We start from the raw sequence: 27,994 nt of genomic DNA on the forward strand, positions 1-27,994 counted from the left end.
AGTGAGGAGGATAGTAATAGACTTCAAGAGGACATAGGCAGGCTGGTGAAACATAAGAACATAAGATATAGGAGCAGGAATAGGCCACTTGGCCCCTCGAGCCTGCTCCGCCATTCAACAAGATCATGGCTGATCTTGGGCTCAAAGCCACTTCCCCGCCCGCTCCCCATAACCCTTCACTCCCTCATCTTGCAAAAATCTGTCTATCTCCACCTTAAATGTATTTAATGACCCAGCTTCCACAGCTCTCTGGGGGCAGAGAATTCCACAGATTTACGACCCTCTGAGAGAAGAAATTCCTCCTCATCTCCGTTCTAAAAGGGTGACCCTTTATTCTGAAACTATGCCCCCGAGTTCTAGATTTCCCACGAGGGGAAACATCCTCTCTGCATTTAACTTGTCGAGCCCCCTCATATGTTTCAATAAGATCACCTCTCATTCTTCTAAATTCCAATGAGTATAGGTCCAACCTGCTCAACCTTTCCTCATAAGTCAACCCCCTCATCTCTGGAATTAACCTAGTGAATCGTCTCTGAACTGCCTCCAATGCGAGTATATCCTTCCTTAAATAAGGAGACCAAAACTGTACGCAGTACTCAAGGTGTGGGCTCACCAATACCCTGTACAGTTGTAGCAGGACTTCCTGACTTTTATACTCCAACCCCTTTGAAGTAAAGGCCAACATTCCATTTGCCTTTTTGATTACTTGCTGTACCTGCATGCTAACTTTTTGTGTTTCATGCATAAGGACCCCCAGGTCTCTCTGAACTGTAGCATTTTATAATCTCTCTCCATTTAAATAACATAATTTCCTTTTTAATTGATCCTGCCAAAGTGGATAACCTCGAACTTTCCCACATTATACTCCATCTGCCAAATATTTGCCCACTCACTTAGCCTGTCTATATCCTTTTGCAGATTCTTTGAGTCCTTTGCCAACTTGCTTCCCACCCATCTTTGTATCATCCACAAACTTGGCTACATTACACTCGGTCCCTTCGTTCAACTAATTAATGTAGATTGTAAATAGTTGAGGACCCAGCACCGATCCCTGTGGCACCCCACTAGCTACCGTTTGTCAACCGGAAAATGACCCATTTATCCCGACTCTCTGTGTTCTGTTAGTTAGCCAATTCTCTATCCATGTTAATATATTACCCCCAACTCTGTGAGCTCTTATCTTATGCAGTAGCCTTTTATGTGGCACCTTATCGAATGCCTTCTGGAAATCCAAATACACCATATTTTGGTCTCCTTATTTAAGGAAGGATATACACGGTGGCATAGTGGTTAGCACTGTTGCCTCACAGCGCCAGGGACCCGGGTTCGAATCCGGCCTCGGGTGACTGTCTGTGTGGAGTTTGCACATTCTCCCCGTGTTTGCGTGGGTTTCCTCCGGGTGCTCCGGTTTCCTCCCACGGTCCAAAGATGTGCGGGTTAGGTTGATTGGCTATGATAAATTGACCCTTAGTGTTAGGGGGATTAAATACGTGGGGTTACGGGGATCGGGTGGGATATGTGTTGGTGTAGGGGTTACGGGGATCAGGTGGGATATGTGTCGGTGCAGGCTCGATGGGCCGAAATGGCCTCTATCTGCATTGTGGGGTTTCTGTGATTCTGTGATATCCACTGGCTCACCTTTATCTACCCTACTCGTTACATCCTCAAAGAACTCTGGCAAATTTGTTAAACATGATTTCCCTTTCATAAAACCATGCTGACTCTGCTTGATGGCGTTATGATTTTCCAAATGCCCTGCTACCACTTCCTTAATGAAGGACTCCTGCATTTTCCCAACGCCAGATTTAGGCTATCTGGTCTATAGTTTCCTGCTTTCTGTCTCCCTCCTTTCTCAAATAGGGGTGTTACATTTGTGCTTTTCCAATCTGCTGGGACCTTTGCAGAGTCCAGGGGATTTTGGTATATTGCAACCAATGCATCCACTATCTCTGCAGCCACTTCTTTTAAGACCCTGGGATGCAGGCCATCTGGTCCAGGGGACTTGTCGTCTTTTAGTCCCATTATTTTACCAAGTACTTTTTCCTTAGTGATAGTGATTGTCTTAAGTTCCCCCCTCCCTGTGGCCCCTTGATTATCCGTTATTGTGATGTTGTTAGTGTCTTCTACCGTGAAGACAGATACAAAATATTTGTTCAGAGACGCTGACATTTCCCCGTTCCCCATTATTAATTCCCCAGTCTCATCCTCTAAGGAACCAATGTTTACTTTAGCTACTCTCTTCCTTTTTATAAGCTCTTACTCTCTGTTTTAATCTGTTTTAATATTTCTTGCCAGTTTACTCTCATAATTCATCTTTTCTCTCTTTTAGTCATCCTTGCTGGTTTAAAGAAATGTCCCAATCCTCTGGTCTCCCACCAATCTTGGCAACATTGTATGCCTTCGTTTTCAATTTGATACCATCCTTTAGAGTCATGGAGTCATAGGGCCTAGAAATTCGCTATCGCCGCGCCAGGTCTTTCGCGCCCGAAAGTTAGCGCACGCCCGGATTCCCGTAGCGCCCGCCTGAAATTCAGTTGCAGCGCCCCAAGACGGAGGCGGGCGCTATTGCAGGGTTTGGCCGCCTCCGCTTGGGGCGCTGAAAGTCAATTTCAGGCGTCCAGCTGCCGCAGCGCCACCCAATGCGGTGCGGCAGGCTGGGGTACTGCAGGCCTCCTCCTTCTCTTAAGGAGGAGCTGCCTGCAGCCGTGAGATCGCCGCTGGATTCCCCCAGCAAATGAGCCCGGCACCACGGAGAAGTGCCAGGCTCGCGGGGGTCAGAGACCAATGCCGCGGGGGGGTGGTGTGGGAGTCCGGGGAGGAAGGTGCGGCCAAGCGGCCGCCGGGAAAGCGGCCGGCCGCACCTCCACCTTTACGCCCCGGCCTCTCGGAGCTGCAAGGCCCCGTTTTACAAATGATCTTTGCGCCCGCTACGGGAGAGGCGGCGGAAACTGAATTTGGGCGTCGGGCCGGCATCGCGTTGGAACCGGGGCGCTGCGCACACCGATGATGTCATCGGTGCCGGCGCAGCGCTACCAGCTAACGCCACCATTTGCGCTACACTGAATTCCAGGCTACCAACAGCACCGGCGCAAAAGACCTCTTTAGGCGCTAAGTGGGCGCTAACACTACTGAATTTCTAGGCCATAGAGTTATACAGCACGGATAGAGGCCCTTCGGCCCATCGTGTCCGCGCCGGCCATCAAGCCCTGTCGAATCTAATCCCATATTCCAGCATTTGGTCCGTAGCCTTGTATGCTATGGCATTTCAAGTGCTCATCCAAATGCTTCTTAAATGTTGTGAGGGTTTCTGCCTCCACAACCCTTTCAGGCAGTGAGTTCCAGACTCCAACCACCCTCTGGGTGAAAAAGTTCTTTCTCAAATCCCCTCTAAACCTCCCGCCCTTTACCTTGAATCTATGCCCCCTAGTTATTGACCCTTCTACTAAGGGAAAAAGCTCCTCAGTATCCATCCTATCTATGCCCCTCATAATTTTGTAAACCTCAATCATGTCCCCCCTCAGCCTCCTCTGCTCCAAGGAAAACAAACCCAATCTGCCCAGTCTCTCTTCATAGCTGAAGCGCTCCAGCCCTGGTAACATCCTGGTGAATCTCCTCTGCACCCTCTCCAAAGCGTTCACATCCTTCCTGTAGTGTGGCGACCAGAACTGCACACAGTATTCCAGCTGTGGCCTAACCAGTGTTTTATACAGCTCCATCATAACCTCCCTGCTCTTATATTCTATGCCTCGGCTAATGAAGGCAAGTATCCCATATGCCTTTTTTACCACCTTATCCACCTGTTCCGCCGCCTTCAGGGATCTGTGTACTTGCACACCCAGATCCCTCTGACCCTCCGTCTTGCCTAGGGTCTTACCATTCATTGTGTATTCCCTTGTCTTGTTAGTCCCCCCAAAGTGCATCACCTCGCACTTTTCCGGGTTAAATTCCATTTGCCACTGTTCCGCCCATCTGACCAACCCATCTATATCATCCTGCAGACTGAGGCTACCCTCCTCGCTATTTACCACCCTACCAATTTTTGTATCATCCGCAAACTTACTGATCATACCCTTTACATTCATATCCAAGTCATTAATGTAGACAACAAACAGCAAGGGACCCAGCACCGATCCCTGTGGTACCCCACTGGCCACAGGCTTCCAGTCACAAAAACAACCTTCGACCATCACCCTCTGCCTTCTGCCACAAAGCCAGTTTTGTATCCAATGTGCCAAGGCACCCTGGATTCCATGGGCTCTTACCTTCTTGACCAGTCTCCTGTGTGGGACTTTATCGAAGGCCTTACTGAAGTCCATGTATACCACATCCACTGCGTTACCCTCATCCACACACTTAGTCACCCCCTCAAAAAATTCAATCAAATTAGTCAGACATGATCTTCCCTTGACAAAGCCATGTTGACTATCCCTGATTAATCCTTGCCTCTCCAAGTGGAGACTAATTTTGTCCCTCAGAATTTTTTCCAATAATTTTCCTACCACTGATGTTAGGCTCACTGGCCTGCAGTTCCCCGGTTTTTCCCTACTTCCCTTCTTGAATAATGGTACTACATTAGTGGTTCTCCAGTCCTCTGGCACATCCCCTGTGGCCAAAGAGGTCCTGAATATATGTGTTAGAGCCCCCGCAATCTCTTCCTTTGCCTCACACAGCAGCCTGGGATACATTTCGTCCGGGCCTGGGGATTTATCCATTTTTAGGCCTGCTAAAACCGCCAATACCTCCTCCCTCTCGATGTTAATATGTTCGAGCATATCACAGTCCCCCCGCCCTATTTCTATGTCTACATCGTCCTTCTCCATAGTGAAGACACATGCAAAAAATTCATTTAGAACCCCTCCTACATCTTCCGGCTCCACACACAGATTGCCACTTTTGTCCCTAATGGGCCCTATTTTTTCCCTAGTTATCCTCTTACCCTTAATATACTTATAAAACATCTTAGGATTTTCCTTTATTTTGCTCGCCAGTGTTATTTCATGGCCCCTCCTTGATCTCCTAATTTCTTTTTTAAGTATCCCCCTGCACTTTTTGTACTCCTCTAGGGCTTCCTCCATCTTTAGCCTTTTGTATCTGCCAAAAGCCCTCCTTTTTTTCCTAATCCATTCTCGTATATCCCCTGACATCCAAGGTTCCCTGTGGTTTTTGGAACCACCCTTGACCTTTACGGGAACATGTTGCCATTGTATGATCTCAATCTCCCTTCTGAAAGCCTCCCATTGCTCCGATGCGGATTTTCCTACAAGTAGCTAATCCCAGTCCATTTTGGCCAGATCCTGCCTTATCCTATTAAAATCGGCCTTCCCCCAATTTAGAACCTTTATTTCCGGCCCATCCCTGTCCTTTTCCATGACCACCTTAAATCTCACCATCTTATGGTCACTGTCACCAAAGTGCTCACCTACTAGCACTTTTTCCACTTGGCCGGCCACATTCCCTAGAATTAGGTCCAGTACCGCCCCCTCTCTTGTAGGACTTTCTACATGCTGGCTCAAAAAGCTCTCCTGGATGCACTTTAAGAATTCTACACCCTCTGAGCCTTTCACACTCTGACTATCCCAGTTAATATTGGGGAAGTTGAAATCCCCCATTATTATTACCCTATTATTTGCACATTTCTCTGAGATTTGCCTACATATCTGTTCCTCTATCTCCCCCTGACTGTTTGGAGGCCTATAGTACACTCCCAGCAAAGTGCTTGCCCCCTTTTTGTTTTTAAGCTCCACCCATATGGCCTCATTAGAGGAACCTGCTAATATATCACCCCTCCTTACTGCAGTAATTGACTCCTTAATTAATATTGCGACACCCCCTCCTCTTATACCTCCCCCTCTGTCTCGCCTGAAGATTCTGTACCCCGGAATATTGAGCTGCCAGTCTTGCCCCTCCCTCAACCATGTCTCCATGATAGCAACAATACCATACTCCCATGTGTTTATCAACACCTTCAGTTCATCCACCTTATTTGCAAGACCCCTTGCATTAAAATAGATGCCATCCAGCCTTGCCCTTATATATTTGCCCTGTCTACCAAGCTGACTTGTTTTTTTCTCTATAATTGGCAGCACATCACCCCCTATTTCAGCTCCCCTCTGTATCCCATCCCCCTGCCAAGTTAGTTTAACCCCCCCCCAACAGTGCTAGCAAACCTCCCCGCAAGGATATTTGTCCCGCTCTGGTTCAGGTGCAACCCGTCTGACTTGTACAAGTCCCACCTTTCCCAGAAGCAGGCCCAGTGATCCAGGAAAGTAAAACCCTCCCTCCTACACCAACTCTTTAGCCACGCATTCATCTGCTCTACCCTCCTATTCCTATACTCACTAGCACGTGGCACTGGGAGTAATCCAGAGATTACAACCTTTGAGGTCCTGCTCTTTAATCTGTTACCTAGCTCCCTAAATTCTTGATGCAGGACATCATCCCCCTTCCTACCTATGTCGTTGGTCCCAATGTGGACCACGACCTCTGCCTGCTCACCCTCCCCCTTAAGAATGCCCTGTAGCCGCTCAGTGACATCCATGACCCTGGTCCCAGGGAGGCAACAAACCATCCTGGAGTCACTTCCTTAGTTAGCCACGGATGGTGCTCCCTTCTCTTAAAATTTTTCATTCTCACTGGAATATATTTCTGTTGAGAGTTATGAAATATCTCCTTATATGTCCGCTGTTCGACTGTCTTACCTTTTATTTTATTTTTCCAGTCCACTTTAGCCAGTTCTGCCCTCATGCCATTGTAATTGCCTTTGTTTAAGATCAGGACACTGGTTTGAGATACAACTTTCTCACCCTCCAACTGAATTTGAAATCCAACCATGTTCTGATCACTCTTACCTGGAGGATCCTTTACTATGAGATCATTTATTAATTCTGTCTCATTACAGGGTACCAGATCCAAGATAGCCTGCTCCCTGGCTCATTCCATTACATGCTGTTCGAGGAAACCATCCTGGATGCACTCTATGAACTCCTCCTCCAGGCTACCATGGAAATTTGATTTGTCCAATCAATATGGAGATTAAAATCACCCATGATTATTACCGTACCTTTTTTACAGGCCTCCATTATTTGTTGATTTATACTCTGCCCAATGGTATTGCTACTGTTTTGGGGCCTGTAGACTTTTTCCCCTTACTATTTTTTATCTCCACCCAAACTGATTCTACATCTTGATCTTCTGAGCCAATATCACTTCTCACCACTGCACTGATCCCATCCTTTACCAACAAAGCCACCCCACCTCCCTTTCCTTTCTGTCTATCCTTCCGAATTGTCAAATACCCTGGAATATTCAGTCACCTTGCAACCACGTCTCTGTAATGGTGATCAGATCATACCCATTTGTATCTATTTGTGCCATCAACTCATCTATCTTGTTATGAATGCTGCATGCATTTAGATATAAAGCTTATAACTTTGTTTTTTTTACCATTTCTCCTTGTTTTGGCCTCATTTTCTGTTGCACTCTTATTTTTAAACCTTCTGTCCCTTCCTGTCACACTCTGGCTATTATTTCTCCCATCTCTATCCTGCTCTATTGTTTTATCATTTTTCACTGACTTTTTAAATTCCCGCTCACCTGAACCCACCCCCCCCCCCACTACTTAGTTTAAAGCCCTCTCTAAGCCTAATTATTCGATTTGCCAGGACTCTAGCCCCAGCATAGTTCAAGTGAAGCCCGTCCAAACAGAACAGCTCCCTCTTATCCCAGTACTGGTGCCAGTGCCCCACGAATCGAACCCCATTTCTCCCACACCAGTCTTTGAGCCACTCGCTCATTCCTCTGATCTTATTTACCCTATGCAAATTTGCTCATGGCTCAGGTAGTAATCCAGAGATTATTACCTTTGTGGTTCTGCTTTTTAATTTAGCCCCCAGCTGCTCATACTCTCTCAGCTGAACCTCTTTCTTTGTCCTACCTATGTCATTGGTACCTACGTGGACAATGACAACTGGATCTTTCCCCTTCCACTTCAAGTTTCTCTCCAGCCCAGAAGAGGTGTCCTTAACCCTGGCACCGGGGAGGCAACACAGCCTTCGGGACTCATGCTCTCGGCTACAGAGAACAGTATCTATCCCCCTCACTATACTGTCCCCTATCACTACAACATTTCTTTTTACTCCCGCCACTTGAATGGCTCCCTGTATCACGGTGCTGTGGTCAGATTGCTCATCCTCCCTGCAGTCCCTGCCCTCATCCACACAGGGAGCAAGAATCTCGTACCTGTTGGACAAGGCCAAGGGCTGAGGCTCCTGCATCACTACCTCCTTAATCCCAATACCTGCCTCGCTTGTAGTCACACCCTCCTGTCCCTGACCATGGGCCAAATTGTATGTAATTACTGTAGTGGGTGTGACTGCCTCCTGGAACTTAGTGTCCAGGTAACGCTCCCCCTCCCTAATGTGTCGCAGTGTCTGAATCTCGGACTCCAGCTCATCAACTCTGAGCTGATGTTCCTCGAGCCGCCAACATTTGCTGCAGATGTGGTCGCCCTGGACCTCAATGGTGTCCACCAGCTCCCACATGCAACAACAACACATTGACTGGTCTCCCATCTCAATTAATTAATTAGTTTTTTTTAATTTGGAACACGTATATCTTTTAATCTATACCAAGGCGCTTAAATTTAGACGCCCAAGTTTGGAAAAAAGCAAGAGATCCTCACTAACCAATCACTTACCTGCTTCCTGGTGATGTCACACTTCAATTACTTAGAATGGGCGGACACGTGGCAGATGAAATTTAACGCAGAAAAGTGTGAAGCGATACATTTTGGTAGAAAGAATGAGGAAAGGAAGTATAATCTAAAGGGTACAATCCTAAAGGCAGTGCATGAACAGAGAGAACTAGGGGTATGTGTGCACAAATCATTGAAATTGGCAGGGCAGGTTGAGAAAGCAATTAAAAAAGCGACTGGGATCCTGGGCTTCATGAATACAGGTATAGAGTACAAAAGCGTGGAAGTTATGATGAACCTTTATAAAACATTGGTTCAGCCTCAACTGGAATATTGTGTCCAATTCTGGGCACCACACTTTAGGAAGGATGTGAAGGCCTTAGAGAGGGTGCAGAAAATATTTACGAGAATGATTCCAGGGATGAGGGATTTCAGTTATGTGGATAGACTGGAGAAGCTGCGGTTGTTCTCCTTAGAGCAGAGAAGAGTGAGATGAGATTTGATAGAGGTGTTCAAAATCATGATGGGTCTGGGCAGTGTAGATAGAGAGAAACTGTTCCATTGGCGGAAATGTTGAGAACCAGAGGACACAGATTTAAGGTGATTGGCAAAAGAACCAAAGGCAACACGAGGAAAAACTTTTTACGCAGCAAGTGGTTAGGATCTGGAATGCACTGCCTGAAAGGGTGGTGGAGGCAGACTCAATCGTGGCTTTCAAAAGAGAATTAGATAAGTACCTGAAGGTAAAATTTACAGGGCTACTTAGAGCCGGCATGGGCTTGACGTGCCGAATGACCTCTTTCCGTGCTGTAACCATTCTATGATTCTATGATTCTAGCTAACCTAGTGGAAATTCTCTGATTAATCTGGTGCAGACGATTGTTCACCTTGACAAATGGTTCAAAAACTGGGACACCTAATTTTAAAACTCGTGTTCAAATGAGAATTCAAACAGAACTGTTTTACCCACAGGGCAGGGGACATGGGGGATGCCGCTGAAGCGAATAAAGGCTCATTTTACACTTGTGCTCCCAGTAAAAGTCCCTGATGCCAACACCATTTCACATACTCTGCCCGATAGTACAAATGGGCTCAAGACACAGTTAGATGAGGGCAATTTTCATCCCTGTTTCTTTGTAAATGGAACAGGGCAGTGGCACACTGGTAGTGGGGGTGCATGTTTATCGCCCCATTCCTGCCATCGTCCAGGCTGCTGCCCTTTTGTTGGGAGCCTTGAAATAGATGGCTCAGGCTCCTGCTGTCAACAGGGCCCAATCCAAATTTGAAGTACCAATGGGCAGAGTGCGTGCTGTGCCCCCATCGGCCCGTGACATAGGGACAGCCTGATCAATGATCCTTAAAAGGGACATCTTCAGGCAGCTCCAACAAGCTTTCTAAATGATTTATTAAGCACTTATGCTCCTCCTGGCCCCACAAAAATCTTTTTTTGCACTTCCCGACCACCCTGCGCCACCCCACCCCCCCTCACCAATGCCTGACCCTCTGTGGCCCTCCGCCAATACTGCCAGCGTCCTCCCCCACCCCCGCCCCCCCCCCGCAACCACCACCCACCTCACCTCTTTCACCTACCTGGACCATAGAGCCACAGGATCCTCAGCCTTTCTGGTGCACGAGCAGCTTGCCGATGGAATTCAACCTCTAGGATACGGTAATGTAGTGGAATACAGGACTGATAATTTGGAGAACATAAGTTCAAATTCCGCTGGGGCAGTTTGAGAATTTTAATTCACTTTTTTTTTGGAAGAAACAAAAGAATTGGTAGTTTAAAAACAAAATTGAAGCCCGTGGGATAAAAGGGACAGTAGCAGCATGGGCTAAGGAATAGAAAACATGTGAGTGGCTGTTTTTTGGACTGCAGGTATGTATGCAGTGGCGTTCCACAAGGTTCAGTACTAGGACCCCTGCTGTTTTGGATATAAATTAATTACGTGGACTTGGGGGGTACAGGGCACAATTTTGAAATTTGTGGATGACATGAAACTTGAAAGTGTAGTAAACAGTGAGGAAAATAGTAATAGACTTCAAGAAGACATAAACAGGCTGGTGGAATTTGTGGACACATGGCAGATGAGAAATGTGAGGTGATACATTTTGTAGGAAAAATGAGGAGAGCCCATACACACTAAATGGTACCATTTTAAAGGGGGTGCAAAAACAGAGAGACCTGGGGGCACTTGTGCACAAATCTTTGAAGCTGGCAGGACAGGTTAACAAAGCAGTTAATAAAGCATATGGGATCTTGGGCTTTATAAATGGAGGCATAGAGTACAAAAGTCAGGAAGTTAAGCTAAACCAATATAAAAGACTAGTTCGGCCCCAGTTGGAGTATTGTGTCGAATTGTGGGCATCGCATTTTAGGAAGGATGTGAAGGCTTTGGAGAGGGTACAGAAGAGATGTACTAGAGTGGTTCCAGGGATGAGGGATTACAATTAGATGCAGGAAGTCACACAGCACCAGGTTATAGTCCAACAGCTTTATTTGAACTCACAAGCTTTCGGAGCGCTGCTCCTTCATCAGGTGAAGTGAAAAGAAGCATATAGGCACAGCATATATAGTCAGAGAAAACTGCCAGATGATTACAGGTAATCTTTCTAACTGCCCTTTATCACACCTCGGCAGAGAGATAATCACAGCAATCAAAGGTGTGAATGGTGTCCAAACAGGTCAGTCAGGAAAATATTACATCAAAGAACAATGAGGTGGGGTCACAAGGGGTCAAATGTTGCAGATGCTGGGGTCTGTATGAAAAACAGAAAAAAAACAAAAAACTTTGCTGGAAATCACAGCAGGTCCGGCCGCATCTGTGCAGAGAGAACAAGCCAACGACAACTCGAGTCTGGATGACTCTACGTCAGGTGGGGTTACATGTAGCGTAACATGAACCCAAGATCCCGGTTGAGGCTGTCCTCATGAGTGCGGAACTTGGCTATCAGTTTCTGCTCGACGATTTTGCGTTGTCGTGTGTCTCGAAGGCCGCCTTGGAGAATGCTTACCCGAAGATCGGAGGCTGAATGTCCTTGACTGCTGAAGTGTTCCCCGACTGGAAGGGAACACTCCTGCCTGGCGATTGTTGTGCGGTGTCCGTTCATCCATTGTCGCAGTGTCTGCATGGTCTCGCCGATGTACCATGCTCCGGGGAATCCTTTCCTGCAACATATGAGGTAGACAACGTTGACCGAGTCACATGAGTATACTAGGACCACTGCTTTTCTTGATATATATTAATGACTTGGATGTATAGGGCACAATTTCAAAATTTGCAGATGTCACTAAACTTGAAAATATAGTGAACAGTGAGAAGGATAGTAATAGACTTCAAGAAGACAAAGAGTGGCTGGTAAAATGGGCGGACATGTGGCAAATGAAATTTAACGCAGAAAAGTGCAAAGTGATACATTTTGGTAGGAAGAATGGGGAGAGGCAATATAAACTAAAGGATACAATTCTAAAGGGTGTCCATGAACAGAGAGACCTGGGGGTATATGTGCACAAATCATTGAAGGTGGCAGGGCAGGTTGAGAAAGAACTTAAAAAAGGAGTACAAAAGCAAGGAAGTTATGATGAACCTTTATAAAACACTGTTTCGGCCTCAATTAGAGTATTGTGTCCAATTCTGCAGTGTCCGCGTATCAATAACACATGGACTGCAGGAGAACGGTAATAACAGGTGTTTACTGAACAGAGGGTATGCTGGAACTGAAAGTACAGAAGCCTGCTACGGCTTTATATACAGGTGTGGTCACTGCCGGTACTACAGTATAAAAGCAGTTCTCTCTTAAAGGTACATTCACAACAATTCATCCCCTTTTAGATAAACAGTACATAACATTCATTTAACAATTAAATAATAACTAATTACAATTACAATTTTCTCTGTACTATATACATCAGCTGAAGTAATCATTTATAAATTCAGTCTTTGAGGAGGCTTCCTGATCCTGTCTGGATAGCGCCTTTCTCGAGTATCCTGTTCTTGCGGCGGAGTCGATTCGGGCTCATTGTCATTGGTTGGTTCGTCAGCTTCCAATACCACTGATTCTGAGGTAGACGCAATCTGTACTTTGGGTTCATCACCAGGTGCGCATGCTCGTGGTATGGGTTTGACTTGTTCCTGTGACTCTAGAATCTGGTCAGCATGGCGTCTCATGATGCTCCCTCCAACGTCCACTGTGTACATTCGTGGTCCCTGCTGTGTGCATATCGTTCCTGGCTGCCATTTTTCTGTTCGGTAGTCGCGGGCCAAGACTGGTTGCCCTATCTTGAAGCTCCTGGTTGGCTTCTCATTGATGTGCTGGAATTGCTTATCCTCAACATCTCGTCTTATGTTTGGTTTGAGCAAATCCAGGCGACATCTTAACCTTCGGTTAAAGAACATTATGGCTGGAGCTTGGTTGGTGACTGCATGTGTCGCATTCCGGTAAGCAAACAAGAAATTATCCACCTTGTGTTGTAGTGGTATGTTGTCATTATACATCACCTTTATTGCTTTTTTAAAGGTCTGAACAAACCTCTCAGCCAATCCATTTGTGGCTGGATGATATGGGACAGATGTATAATGCTTTACCCCATTATTCCTCAAAAACCTCCGGAAATCCTCGGACAAAAACTGTGGTCCATTGTCGGAGCAAATCTGTTCTGGCAAGCCATTCCTGGCGAAGATGGTCCGTAGGACTGCAATAGTTTTCTCCGTGGTGGTGGAGGACATTTTGATGACCTCTGGCCATTTCGAATGTGCATCCATGGCGATTAAAAACATTGAGTCCATAAATGGACCAGCAAAATCAATGTGTACCTGTTGCCATGGAGATGAGGGCCACTCCCATGGGTGTAGCGGGGCCTGTGGTGGAGCGTTTTGGGCTTTCTGGCATCCTGTGCATCTCTTGGTCATTTCCTCGATTTCTTTATCAATACCCGGCCACCACACAAACGCCCTGGCTAGGCTCTTCATTTTTACCCCTCCCAGATGACCCTCATGAAGCTCATTGAGCACTCTATCTCTCAACTTGGGTGGAATTACCACTCGGGATCCACACATCAAGGTCCCCCGGCACACTGACAGCTGTTCTCTCGTTGGCGAGAATGCTGGCAACAGTGAGTCGCCATGTGCTGGCCATCCCTTCACCGTCAAATCATAGACCCGAGAGAGTGTCGGGTCATTTCGGGTTTCCTTCTCTATACTTGAGTTTGTAACAGGTAGACATTCGACTATGGTCGAATGGAATATCTCAACAGGGTCCACTGCAGGTGCTTGCTCCGCCGTAGGCAGCGACAGGCGCGACAGCCCATCAGCGCTTCCATGCTGTTTCGTACCCTTATACTCTATGTCGTGTTGATGTGCCCCTAGTAAAAGGGACCATCTTTGCAGCCGTTGCGCCGTCATCACCGGAACGCCATTCTTAGGGTTAAAAATGGAGACAAGAGGCTGGTGATCAGTCAGTAAGGTAAATTTCTGCCCGTGCAGATAGTGATTGAACTTCTTCACCCCCCACAGCAGGCTGAGGGCCTCCCTGTCAATCTGGGCGTAGTTACGCTCAGCTGAGGTTAACGAGCGTGACGCAAAGGCTATTGGCCTCTCTGAACCATCAAGGAATTTGTGTGACAGCACCGCTCCAATGCCGTAGGGAGACGCATCACATGCCAACCAAATCGGTAGTGTTGGATTGTAGTGGGCCAAAACATCTTTTGAAGTGATTAGGCATTTACATTTCTGAAAGGCACGCTTACACTCATCACTCCATTTCCATGCTACTCCAGTTTGCAGCAGGGCGTTCAGTGGGTGCAGAATTGTAGATAAATTTGGCAAGAACTTATGGTAGTAGTTCACCAACCCGAGGAACGACCTCAGTTGCAACACATTTTCCGGTGCTGGAGCCTTGACTACTGCCTCAATCTTGTCTGGGGACTTATGTAACCCCTCTTCATCAATTACGTGGCCACAATACAAGATTTGTTTCCTGAAAAACTCGCATTTGGGGCGGTTGGCTCGTAGCCCATATTCTTGTAATCTAGTGAGCACCTGCTCCAGGTTGGCAAGGTGTTCACTGTCATTTTCGCCCGTAACCAGGATGTCGTCCAAATAACACTGGGTCCCCGGGATCCCTTGCAGGACTTGTTCCAACGCCCTCTGCCAAATAGCCGGAGCTGATGCTACCCCGAATACCAGTCGGTTGTACTGGTAAAGACCTTTGTGAGCGTTTATCGTGAGGTATTTTCTAGATGCTTCTTCTACCTCCATTTATAGATACGCTTGGGCCAGATCAATCTTCGTAAAGCGTTTCCCTCCAGATAGTGAGGCGAAAATATCTTCTCTCCGCGGAAGTGGATATTGTACTGTGTGCAGGACTGGGTTCACAGTTACCTTAAAGTCCCCACAGATACGAAGCTTCTTCGGCTCCCCAGGCGTGCTGCTCAATGATTTCTTCATTACAGGAATGATGGGTGTGGCCCACTCGCACCAGTCCACCTTGGACAGCACACCCGAATGCTCCAGACTCTCCAGCTCTGCTTTGACGGCTGGGCGGATCGCATACGGTACCGGTCTGGCCTTAAAAATTTTGGGTTTGCGTTATCTTCAATTTTTATCATTGTTGTTATGCCTTTTAGAGTCCCAAGTCCTTGCTGGAACACCTCTTTCACGTCAGTTAGAATTTTTGACAGTCGTCCAGGTGTGACGTCGTCATCCTTTTTGTCAGCCACAGTTAGCGCCTGAATGGAATGCCAATCCAATTGTATTTTTCAGATCCATTCACGTTCCAATAATGGTGGTCCTCCATCTTGTAGTATATATAGATACAGTTTCTGTGTTTCTTTGCTGTTGTATTTAACGGGCACCCTTATTTTTCCTCTGGGGTAGACTTTTTGCCCCGTATATGTCTTCAATACAATGGACGTGTTCTTCAAGGGTATCTGTGAGAATAGCCGCTCGTAGTCTCGTCGATTCATGACTGTTAGGGCTGATCCTGTGTCCAATTCCATCTTTACTTGGGACCCTGCTATCATGAGGGTGACCCAAATGGTTCAGTGATCCTCCTTTGCGATCACGTTGTGTAACTTTAGACAACTTAGTCTCCTGCTCCCGGAGTCATTATCACTCTCCTGATCTTCTGAACTACTGTCTGTCATTTTTTTTACTTTCTTGTACTTTTCCTTAGTAGTTCTTTTAGTGTTGGTTTTCTTTCCCGACCTGCAGACTCGTGCTATGTGTCCCACTTTTCCACATTGCCTGCATACTTTGTCCTTAAACCAGCAATCCTTCTGGTCATGGGTTGTTCTGCTGCAGCGATAGCACTTTTCTGCTCCATATGCCATTTCGTTGGTGCTATATTCTTGCGGTTTCTGTTGTATTTCCGCAGCTCCCCGTGCTGCTGCTTCGTAGGCTACTGCCACGCTGAAAGCCTTTTCTAGCGTAAGGTCCTTTTCCGAAAGTAGTCGTTTCTGGGTTCCTTCACTCTGGAGCCCGCAGACAAACTTATCCCTTAAGGTATCTGCCAGTCCTGCTCCGAACTGGCAGTGTTTTGATAACTTGCGTAGTTCCGTAAGATAGTCAGCATTACTCTCATCTTTGTGCTGGTTTCTTTTATGGAACTTGAATCTTTCTGCTATCAGCAGCGGTGTAGGGTTTAGATGTTCCTGTAAGATATTGACAATCTCTTCAAAGCTTTTCTCCATTGGTTTAGCTGGGGTAATTAAATTCCGCAATAGGCCGTACGTTCTCGCGCCCATCAAATTTAATAATACCGACGCATTCTTTTCATCGGCCACCTCATTTGCCTTGCAGTACACTTCAATTCTTTCCACATACGTGGTCCAGTCTTCTATTTCTTTGTCGAAAGCAGTGATGCTGCCACTCTTCGGCATCTTGGGTGGTTTAAAATGTCGCCTCTGCGTTTTTCCTTCTTCCTCATGGGTTAAAATGGCGCCTCCTGCACTTTTCCTTCTTCCCCCTGCTGCCAATGCTGCTCCTAGCATTCTAAATAGTAATGGCGGCGCCCCGCGGCTTCTGCGCGTCTCTCTTTTGTTAATTAATTTTCTTAGTTTTATTCTTCTTCGACGCTGTCCACTGCGCGTCTCTTTTCCTTCCCCTCTTTTTATTTTCTTTAACGCTGCCCTGCTCTTGAGCACCGACCGCGCCCCGTGCGCTCCACCCTCTCTCTCTCTTTTCCTTCCCGACGACGATGCACGGCCCCCTTGCAGAGCCGCTCGATCGAGCTCTAGCCCGCCGCAGTCCGGAAGGGTCAGCGCACTACCTGCTACCAGCACGATTTGCTGGAACACCTTGACTGGGGAGCCAAGCCCAGCTCTCCACAGCTTCCCCTGCGATTCACTGAACTCTGATGGATCACTGGGCGGTTGCCCACGGTCGACGCCCGTTGTTCTGTCTTTGACCTCCAAGAAGCTTCTTTTCAGGGATGGATCCCCGTGAGGTGATGCAGTACTGCAGGTGAGTTCGAACCTGCTCGTCGCCAGTGTAGTGTCCGCGTATCAATAACACACGGACTGCAGGAGAACGGCAATAGCAGGTGTTTACTTAACAGAGGGTATGCTGGAACTGAAAGTACAGAAGCCTGCTACGGCTTTATATACAGGTGTGGTCACTGCCGGTACTACAGTATAAAAGCAGTTCTCTCTTAAAGGTTCTTACACAACAAATTCTGGGCATCGCACTTTAGGAAGGATGTGATTGCCTTAGAGAGGGCGCAGTAAAGATTTATAAGAATGGTTCCAGGGATGAGAGACTTCAATTACGTGGATCGACTGGAGAAGTTGGGGTTGTTCTCCTTGCAGCAGAGAAGCTTGAGAGGAGATTTGATAGATGTGATCAAAATCATGACGGGTCTATAGAGAGAAACTGTTCCCATTGGAGGAAGGGTCGAGAACCAGAAGACACAGATTTAAGATGATTGGCAAAAGAACCAAAGACGACATGAGGAAAAACTTTTTTACGCAGCGAGTGGTTATGATCTGGAATGCACTGCCTGAGAGGGTGATGGAGGCAGATTCAATTATGGCTTTCAAAAGGGAATTGGATAAGTGCCTGAAGGAAAAAAATTTGCAGGGCTACGGGGAAATGGCGGGGGAGTGGGACTCGCTGAAGTGCTCTTGCAGAGAGCTGGCACGGGCTCAACGGGCCGAATGGCCTCCTTCTGTGCTGTAAACATGCTATGATTCTCTGAATAGCAGAACAGACTCGAGGGACTGAGTGGCCTCCTCATGTTCCGATGAAAGGAGAATTGGGCGGGCTGTGTAATGGCCGACTGATCTGATATCACCCGTTTTACACCATCACTGAAAGTTAAAATTATCCTCAGGGCTTTTTACCTGTCGCACTCCAAGAAGCTACAGTGGCGGAAGGATTGCTAGCTTCCTTTATTGGTTTGTGTGATGCCCGGCAGCAGATAATCTTGGTGATCTGTAGTAATGTTTCTTTTATGTACAGTTTACTTCATGTCTGTGTACTTTAACATGCCTTTGCGGATCAATGCGCTCTACTAAATTTCCAAGGAGTTATTTACGTGACCATCATTTCTTCCTGCTGGTTCGAATGGCTGTCAGATTATGCAAGTCATGTTAGTTCTCCTGTCCAGGTCTGCCTTCGTCTCCCATATTGACTCAGAAGGAGCAAATGATGAGAAGCAGCATTGTAAGATCACGAACTGTACACAAGCAACGATAACATTAGCTCTTGGAAAAATAAATTTACCCGTCTCACTATTCTCTGGGGGGCAAACCCAATATTTTGAGTCTAAAATCATTCTTGCTTTGATGTTAAAGTGCAAAGCTATTGAGGTATAAATCACTCGAAAGCTGTTGGACTCTTCTGAGGCAATTGTTTCATATTTAAAATATCTTTTGACACCAAATTCTCCGATTCACAATAACCTGAAGGAGACCGTGTTTGATAACTGTCAGTCTTCTCCAACATTTATACCTTTTCAGAAAGCTCACGGCTGTAGGTAAACAATTCATTGAAGAAGACTATTTAACCTTTTACTACTCGAAACAACTCAAGAGATGATTAGAAACTGCTTGGGTCACTGTTCTCAGCAATAAATTCCTTGATGTCTTTGCTCTGGAGAGGTTCTTTGCTGGTGAAATACTGGGGTCACTTTAGATACTTCGGCTGCATTTCCATTCAACAATGTCCTGCACTCAGCAGGGGACCTGGCTTCAAGGGAGGGTGGGCCAATGAGCTGACGCTTCAGTGTCCATTGTGTGCTTACAAAAGGTGTGGCTCTTGGCTGAATTTAGCCTTCTGGTATTTCAATGATTTCCTGTCTTCTGAATAGTGGTGTCATAGAATCATACAGTACGGAAAGCAGGCCATTCAGCCCATCGTGCCTGTGCTGGCTCTTTGAAAGAGATATCCAATTAGTTCTACTCCGCCCTCCTGCTCTTTCCCCATAGCCTTGCAAATTTTTTCTGTCATCCTGAAGCCAAAGACAGAGGAACTATGAATGTATAGCTTGCAAAGGGAACTTGCGCGGCATTTTTGTTGGGCAGCTCAATAGTTTCTCTTCTGATTGAAAGCACGTGGGGATCGCACCGAGAATCTTCTCCAGAAAGACCTGCAGCTCGGTCTCAGAGAGTCACATGACAGCCCAGGCGATTATTCTTCCTTTCAGAGCCCAGCGGTTTAGTGGGTGCTAGCTGAAAGCAGCAAACATGACTTTTGAGAAGGCAACGAGAGAGAGAGAGGCGATGAACCATGAACAATGGTGGAAAGGCCCCTTTGGGACAAGACGCTACTTGAAATTTTCACTTAACTCTTTTTTGCACCTCTTCTGTCTTGAAGCTTTATTGTGGCATGTTTTGCCTTTTATGTTTAGTGAAAGATTAATCTCTGTGCTTCAGCTGAAGACCAAGCAACATTTAATTGAGGAGATGGAAAGAAAGTTCCCCCGATGGCTCAGTTGGTTAAAGGCAGTGATTTTTTGAGACATGCAGAGCACTAAGGTCCTGGCTTTGACTCCTGGTTTGTGCTCAGTTTGCGGATCTTAGCTGGGGAGGCGGTCGGAGTGCTACAATGTCACTCACCATCCCTGGCTAAGGGAGAGGGTTATCAATAACAACTTGTATTCATACAGCATCTCTAATGTAATAAAATAATCTTGGTGCTGTGAGAATGTGAAAATTGAGGAAGATTGGAATAGTTATGAGAGCTGACCAAACGTGAGGATAAAATAAGGTGAAGAGGTCCAGCAAGAAATTAAACAAAGCTAGTCCAAGACAGCTATCACCACTGGAGGACCAATGGGCTGAGCAGGAGAATATATAGGCGACCAGAGTAAGGTACAGGATGGGACATAGAGCTGGATTTTGCAGAGGTAGGGAAGGGCAAGGATGTAGAAATGGGGTTATAACTGGGGTTATTGTCTCTGGCCAGTCAGAAGTATCTGAGCTGCTCCAGAGCCCCGTGCAGTTTCGAATCGCTCCCCTTTACTGGTTCTGACCGCCGGACTTATTCAGCAGCGATGTAGACAAAACGAGACTCGTGGTTGGGTGCAAAGAAGACCAGCATTTATTGAAATAAATTGAAAATAATCAATGCAGCACACCTATGCTAAATACAGCACTATTACTCAAATACAGTGCACTTATGCTTACTACAGCACTCTTTTGCTTAGGAGAACACTCTTTTACTTAATACAGCACTTTTACCTAGTGCAGCACACTTTTACTTAATAGGGGAGGAGAAAACAGACTCAACGAGGGAAAATTGATTAAAATTACAATTTTAACAAAAATTCCCCTTAAGTCCCACCCTTAATACCTATCTAAGTTGCCTTGTAATGGGCCAGAAAATCTATGCTCACCAGCAAAATGCCTGCTCCGTGTCCCTGAGGTCTGTATTCTCACCGCCCCAAAGTAGAGATACCCCAGTATTTAAAAGTAACTGCTGGTATTCCACTTCTTTTGGGTGGGCTTGCTGAGCTGTTCTTCTGTAGGCAGAGCACGGAGGCGAGGCAGCAGAGAGAGGGAGAGAATGGCTTCCTGAGAGGCTATCTATATACCCCAATTGGGAGCTGTAATCTTCGCGCCCAAATCCGGATGTATCTGGGCTATACAAAAGGGAATCGATCTGCCCCCATTGACTGTGATGGGTTTCAATGTATTCCCCATTCGTTTAAACTGGTATTCACTCAGTTTAAATGTCTTACTGATATCTCAAGTGCTGGACAAACAAATAGTCAATAGCACTAAGTGGTTTGTAAACAAACCCATTGTCAGTCCAACCGCAATTGATTGATAGCTTTAAGTACTTAAGCCTTTGTCAACATTGTAGAGGGTTCTGTAAACAAACAACCCCTTTGTCCTGCGGTTTGAAACTCCCTGAACTGCAGTTGATTGACAGTCTCAAGTAATTCATGCATTTCGCACAGGCTGGTGTTTTTTTTCAAATCCTTTGCAGACACACAAGCAGGCTGTCCTTTTGTCTCCTGCCACGAGGTCTGACAGCCATTTTTTGATGCCCTGGATTTTTAAGGTATTCCACCCAGGTTTTCTTTAATCAAAAAAAGTCTTCGGAGCTGTAGAGATTTTGGAAATTCTTGCGAAACCTTACAAGGACATGGAGGAATCTGTAAACAAGGATAATGATTCTGAATTGAGTGCATTGGGGAATTGAGGTCAGGGAAGTGCGCGATTGGGATTTATTGTTGGATGCATTGGGCAGTGACTTGGGCCAGGGTGTATGTGTAGGGTGCAGCTAGTGAGGAAGGCATTGGCAAAGTCCAATATTGAGGAATAAAAGCATGGATAATGGTCTCCGTAAGAGTGAGGGTGAGGTCACAGGGAGAACACCCCTGTTCTTCCTATGTAGTGTGTTTGTACCTTTTACAAGAGGGCAGACAGAGCCTCCGTTTAATGTCTCGCCTGAAGAGCCGGCCTACATTATTGCTCTGGACTGGAATTTGAGCCTTCTGACTCAGAGATGAGGATACAACCACTCAGCCAAGCTGCCACCTCAGTGGAAAAGTAGCAAACAAAAAGAGAGAGTGGAGGACAAGCAGAAAGACACAGAGAAGGACGCAGGTGCCCTGGCCAAGATTAATCCCTTGACTAACAACACTTACCTCAACTCATCATTTGTCTCATTGCTGTTCGTCGGACCTTACTGTGCACAAATTGGCTGCTGCTGCATTACAAGAGTGCCTAGCTTTGAAAAGCACTTCATTGGCTGTGAAGTGCTTTTGGATGCCCCGAGGTCGTGAAAGGCATTATATGGATTCAAGATTATTCCAGATGGGCTAATAGTGCGATTGGAGGTCTTTGAAGCACTTTAGGACTTCAAGGGTTCTGAACCCACCTAATCACTCGATGCACCCAGCACAGAACAATGCACTTAGTACCTGTGCATCAAACTGTGCCCACTAAAGGCCCCGGGATTCTTTCAAATTAGGATGAAGCTCCATTATAAAAATGAAGCAAGTGAAAAGTGCTCCAGTTTCTCAGAGGCCATTCAAATGGGCGCTGAAAGGGAGGCCTATAACTACAGTGTACCTTTGCACCACCCCCCCCACATGTACTTTTGTTCCTGGCCCTCTCGCTGCATGATCTCCAAAGGACAATTTGGCAATGGAGCCGTTATACTGCAAACTAACTGTTTGGCACCAAAACCAGGCACACCTTAAAAGGTAACCGACGGCTGCTGCCATCTGGGGTTAGAAGTCATGTTGCAGCTCTACATAGCCCTGGTTAGACCACACCTGGAATACTGTGTTCAGTTCTGGGCACTACACCATAGTGTGTTCCATCTACAAGATGCACTGCAGCAACTCGCCAAGGTTTCTTCAGCAGCACCTCCCAAACCCGCGACCTCTGCCACCTAGAAGGATAAGGGCAGCAGGTGCATGGGAACACCACCATCTCCAAGTTCCCCTCCAAGTCACACACCATCCTGACTTGGAAATATATTGGCCGTTCCTTCATCGTTGCTGGGTCAAAATCCTGGAACTCCCTCCCGAACAGCACTGTGGGAGTACCTTCACCACACGGACTGCAACGGTTCAAGAAGGTGGCTCACCACAACCTTCTCAAGGGCAATTAGGGATGGGCAATAAATGCTGGCCTTGCCAGTGACACCCACATCCCATTAATGAATATAAAAAAAGGAAGGATATATTGACCTTGGAGGGAGTGCAGCGTAGGTTTACCAGAATGATACCCAGACTCCAAGGGTTAAATTACGAGGAGAGATTACATAAACTAAAATTGTACTCCCTGGAATTTAAAAGATAAAGGGATGATTTGATCGAAGTTTTCAGGATATTAAGGGGAACTGATAGGGTAGATAGAGAGAAACTATTTCCGCTGGTTGGGGATTCTAGAACTAGGGGGCATAGTCTAAAAATTAGAGCCGGTCCTTTCAGGAGTGAAGTTAGGAAACACTTCTACATGCAAAGGGTGGTAGAAGTTTGGAACTCTCTTCTGCAAATAGCATTTGATGCTAGATCAATTGTTAATTTTAAATCTGAGATTGATAGATTTCAGTTAACCAAAGGTATTAAGGGATATGGGGCCAAAGGCGGGTATATGGAGTTAGGTCACAGATCAGCCGTGATCTCATTGAATGGCGGAACAGGATCAAGGGGCTAAATGGCCTCCTCCTGTTCCTATGCTCCTATCAGGCACTGACTTCTATCCCGCAAAAATGTATAAATGAGCTGATTTCATATCATGAGCTCTGTTGGGTGCAGTACCCGAGGAGGGGCAGCAAAGCTGGTGGTGCTGTACCAGGGCTGAATGACCCAGAGAGAAGGAGAGGAACTCTCACTATCCCGTTCACCCATCCCCCTTCTGCTTGCTGACCTATATTGGCTGCCAGTCCGGCAACGTCCCCATTTTAAAATTCTCTTCTTTGTTTTCAAATCCCTCCACGATCTCGCTCCCTCCCTATCTCTGTAACCGACTCCAGCCCTACAACCTTCCCGAGATCTCTGCACTCTTCCAATTCTGGCCTCTTGCGCATCCGCAATATTTTTTCACTCCACCATTGGCGGCCGCGCCTTCAGCCGCCTAGGCCCTAAGCTCTGGAATGTCCTCCCTAAATCTCTCCGCCTCGCTACCTTTCTCTCCTCCTTTAAGATGCTCCTTTGACCAAACTTTTGGTCACCTGTCCTAATATCTCTTTATATGACTTGCTGTCAAATTTTGTTGCCAATCGCTCCTGTGAAGCGCCTTAGGACATTTTACTATGTTAAAGGCACTATATAAATGCAGGTTGTTCCTGTTGTTGAGATGCAAACCTGAATATTCTGTGGATCCTTTGAGGTGGCAGGAGTTTAGTATGGCAGGACTTCCATCCTTGGCGGTGCCCCGTCAATAACCACATCCCAAAGCCCAGCGATGAGGTCATCTAACTATTTGGATGGCCGCTCACACATGTGACACATGTGTCTCCAAAAGGGGGAAACCTGAGGCCCAAATCGAGCAGAAGGAGGCAAATATAAAAACATTGAACAACTTTCATCCAATCTGCAGGGCATCTCTTTGATAACTTTCCCCTTAAATGCTGATGCCTTCAATAACAACAACAACAGCAACAGCAAAGGGGCCCATGTCTGCTCTGAGCAGGTGTAAATTAAACTCGGCCTATTGGGGGTGACCTGGGCAGAATTCCCAGGTTAGCGCAGGAATGCAACAGGCACAAGCCACACCCACCACCCCTCCCCACCTGACCCACAACCTGGCAAGGTGTCCACTGATGTAACAAGAGAGTGTAAAGGAATGAGCCATATGTATTCAGAAAAATAGACTGTCCTATGAACAGAATTCTGACTTTATTAAAACATGACAAATTGGGTTTAAAAATCTAAAAGCCTCAATGACACAAAGCTGTAAATACAGGCTTTGAGATAAGATGAGTTGTTAACACAAAGCTGTAAACACAATAAAGGCTTTTGAAATGGGAATTGGTTGTTGACACTGAAACAATGGCCCTATTGAAGCAAAGGGTTGGAAGTTCCAAGAAGTCTGCAATTTGGAAAGAACACAATAAGAATGCCCAGTTAAAGGTGTCATAAACCAAAACTTTGAAACAGAAACACAGAACATTAAAGAACCATATGCCTTCATAAATATGACATCAATAGGTGCACCAAGCAATCACATTGTTTTTGTATTGAACTTGGAACACATAGGAGATGCGAAGTCTGCTTACAACCAGCTAAGGTGATTTAAGAATTGAATAGAAGTCCTTCGTAAAAATGGCATCAAATAGGTACATCTGTTATAACCGTTTTTTATGATAAGTTTTGAGCACCTACACAGCAGAGAGAATTCTGCAAGCTAACAGCTGAATTGACACTAAGAATAGAAAAAAGTCAACAGAAAGATGCCTAGAGATAATTAGCTTACATCAGCAGAAAACTTCAAAGGAAATACCACTGAAAACAGGATATAAAATATAGAACTTTCAAATAGGAAGTCAGAAGTCACTGGAAGGGGCAAAGCGATTCTCGCCTTCGGAGCCACTCTGTAGGCCTAAAACTCTTTGAGTCTCGGGGATCAAAAAGGTACTTTTATTTGATTTTGGTGGATATCCTGGATTAGAAATAAGTAAGAAATGTAAAAATGGGTGCCAACTGAAGGGATAATTACTAGTCCTAGCCCTTTTCAGGCTACCCCAGATCAGGCGTATTCCCCAGACGTTCACCTTCAATTAAAGTTAGAGATAGCCGAATCCTATAAGATGCTTAATTGGGTCTAAAGGTCCAGGCTATCTCTCCCTAAAGGAAAGAAATGACTTGAAGATGTTACCATCCTCCAGATAGCACTTTTAATAAGTTTAACTAGGCTATAACCTTCCAAATATTATGAGGGTCCGGAAAACTCCCCCAGAATTCTGCAACTCCTCACCAAAGAGTGTACAGAGATTGAGTTCACGAGTTTGATACAGAAGTACTATGCGAGACAATTCTAAAAATATATAGATTTATTAAAGAACCAACATGTAGTTAACAGCTGGTGATTCAGCTGCAACATTAACAGTTCAAAATACAAATAGCTTACAATTCTTATTCTCAGAGATCCTTATTCTCCACTCTTAACTTCGTTATATTTTTACATTTCTTACTTATTTCTAATCCAGGATATCCACCAAAATCAAATAAAAGTACCTTTTTGATCCCCGAGACTCAAAGAGTTTTAGGCCTACAGAGTGGTTTTGAAGGCAAGAATCACTTTGCCCCTTCCAGCGACTTCTGACTTCTTATTTGAAAGTTCTATATTTTATACCCTGTTTTCAGTGGTATTTCCTTTGAAGTTTTCTGCTGATGTAATCTAATTATCTCTAGTCATCTTTCTGTTGACTTCTTTCTATTCTTAGTGTCAATTCAGCTGTTAGCTTGCAGAATTCTGCCTGCTGTGTAGGTGTTCAAAACTTATCATAAAAACGGTTATAACAGATGTATCTATTTGATGCCATTTTTACGAAGGACTTCTATTCAATTCTTAAATCACCTTAGCTGGTTGTAAGCAGACTTCGTGTCTCCTATATGTTCCAAGTTCAATACAAAAACAATGTGATTGCTTGGTGCATCTATTGATGTCATATTTATGAAGGCATATGGTTCTTTAATGTTCTGTGTTTCTGTTTCAAAGTGTTGGTTTATGACACCTTTAATGGGGCATTCTTATTGTGTTCTTTCCAAACTGCAGACTTCTTGGAACTTCCAGCCCTTTGCTTCAATAGGGCAATTGTTTCAGTGTCAACAACCAATTCCCATTTCAAATGCCTGTATGGTGTTTACAGCTTTGTGTTAACAACTCATCTTATCTCAGAAGCCTGTATTTATAGCTTTGTGTCGTTGAGGCTGTTAGATTTTTAAACCCAGTTTTTCTGGTTTAATAAAGTCAGAATTCTGTTCATAGGATGGTGTATCTTTCTGAATAGGTATGGCTCATTCCTTTACAAGAGAATCTAAGAGACACTTGGCCCACTGCCTGGAATTGTGCTGCCGTTGTAACTCCCCATCTCATCCTGGACTGACAGGAATTTTTACCTCTATCCCTGTCTGGCAGCTTGGGAGGGCGTGAAGCTTTGTCCCCACAGCAGGACGAACCAGAAATGTAGGCATGCAACTAATGGTCAGAAAACCAGAGGCAGCGCACCCCAATATCCGTTCAAGCATGTGTGGGGCAATCTCTTATAAAACTACCGTCAAAGAATGAGTCAGAAATGGCTTCCAAAGAGAAATGAATGAAGCAAAACTTATATAGCACCTACTGGAAGATTCCAGCAGGATCATTCTCAGCCAGGTTTGGAGATTGACATTTTAATGGATGACTAGTTGAATATCATTTTTATAGAGCGGAATCTCGTTTGCATTTATATTGAGATAGACAAGGCGAACAGCATGCTCCTGGTTATTGTACTTGTTTAGAAAATTGTCTCAGGATTTTAAAAGTAAGTGCATGAGGAGAGGGAAAGATTTCGGGGGAGGGGGATGGTGGGTTAGAGATAGGGCAAGAGCACACAGCGCCCATTCTCCACAGAGTGTAGAGTCGGTGAATTCACCTTTTCTAAGTGTTTCCTGAGGCTGTATGGTATCTAACAGTGCAACCCATGCAAGCAATCACTTGAACACCTCTGCCCTAAACCACAATCAGTACAGCAAAAAGTTTATTTTCAAAGTAAATGCTGATTTCTTGGCAACATTTTACCCAATACTATTAATATTAATCAATATTTCATCCAGGACCAAATATATCTGACAGATCCATCACGTTTCAAGTGGTGGTTACTCAGGATTTTATATTAAATTCAAATAGACAGGTGAAGAGTTGGGATCACTCATATGAATCACAAATATAATACCATATGCAGGCTCTTTAAATGTTGATGGAAAACCAAGATTAAATATAAATAGAGTTCAACTCTTCGTTCTTGTGTACTGTCATTGCAATGTCAACATAATCTCCATTTTCTGGACTATATATTTGCCGTATTACTTGTTTAATGCAGTATTTGTTTGGTGTTTCAGTAAATATTAACAATGCTAAAGGTTCTCCTGTGGAATCGCTCGCAGTGCGTTTACAACCCAACAGGACCATTATGCCATGTCACTCGCCAGGTTCGCAACCTTGGTGTTGTGTTTGACCCCGAGATGAGCTTCCGACCACATATCCACTCCATCACCAAGACTGCCTACATCCAGCTCCGTAACATCGCCCAACCCCGACCCTGCCTCAGCTCATCTGCTGCTGAGACCCTCATCCTACATTACAACAGTGGCTAGGCTTCAAAAAGTACTTCAGTGGCTGTAAAAGCGCTTTGGGAC

Source organism: Somniosus microcephalus, chromosome 6 (assembly GCF_052327205.1).
Source record: "Somniosus microcephalus isolate GS21.2 chromosome 6, FLI_Smic_1.0, whole genome shotgun sequence".
Classification (NCBI taxonomy): domain Eukaryota; kingdom Metazoa; phylum Chordata; class Chondrichthyes; order Squaliformes; family Somniosidae; genus Somniosus; species Somniosus microcephalus.